The sequence below is a fragment of the Halichoerus grypus genome, chromosome 6 (genome assembly GCF_964656455.1).
Source record: "Halichoerus grypus chromosome 6, mHalGry1.hap1.1, whole genome shotgun sequence".
NCBI lineage: Eukaryota > Metazoa > Chordata > Mammalia > Carnivora > Phocidae > Halichoerus > Halichoerus grypus.
In genome coordinates, this window is record NC_135717.1 from 76,331,268 (window position 1) to 76,332,175 (window position 908).

Consider the following 908-nt stretch of genomic DNA (forward strand, 5'->3'; position numbering starts at 1 on the left):
TGGATATAATATTGAGCTGGTTGCTGAAGCAGGAGGGAACAGAGCAGAGTCTCCTCAAAGAAAAGACCTCATGTGATCCAATTCTGGCTCCTAGCCTGTTCTTTAGGAAAAGGAAGGCAAGAAGCCAGCCCTGTCTTTACTTGACTAAAGGAAGAGAAGGAGGGTCAAAGAATTCCTTAGAAGTTGCAGGTGGATTCAAGTGTCTTCTCATCCATCACCCATCACCTGCACCTGAGCTCAAAGGCAGCGGCCAACACTCTCTCCATTAGTAGTTTATCACTGTTGGTTCATGACGCTGGAAAAAGTCTTGCTGATTAGGGGTCCTCAACCATAGGCTGGCACCCAGATGGAACGGTCTTTGATTTATTGCCTTAGCCAATCCCAGGAGATAGTACATAGGTCCCAACTCAGCTGACTTATATTTAATAAATGGTGAAAATGGAACTTAGCAGAATGGACTTCTGTAGCAAGTTGTCATGACTACAGGGGTCTCCCAGGAGTGTAAGGTCTCTGACCTGGACTTGGTGTGATCTCTGATTTGGCAAATTAAACCAGCTACTAGTCTTGTCTTCATGCCTGGTTCAATAGGCTGAGTCCTAGCAGAGAACTAGAAACATCAACAGAACCAGATGTTAAGTTAGGAAGATCTGGGAAACAGGTTGTAGGCCCCTTGGAACTAAGTAATATTTCTGCCAGGAGTTGAGTCATTAAATCTGATTTCACTTATTCCTCCTGTAGGACTTCCCAGAAGGTACCTTGACATATGTTTTTTGGGAAAACTTGTGTGTTAATTGAATTTTTGTAAATGAAATCATGCTGCACCTGGGGCCTTGCTATTTATTTAAAGGAAATCTGGGGCAAAGCTCTTCTGTTAAAACATATTTTGTAATTTGAATTATGTAGTCTAT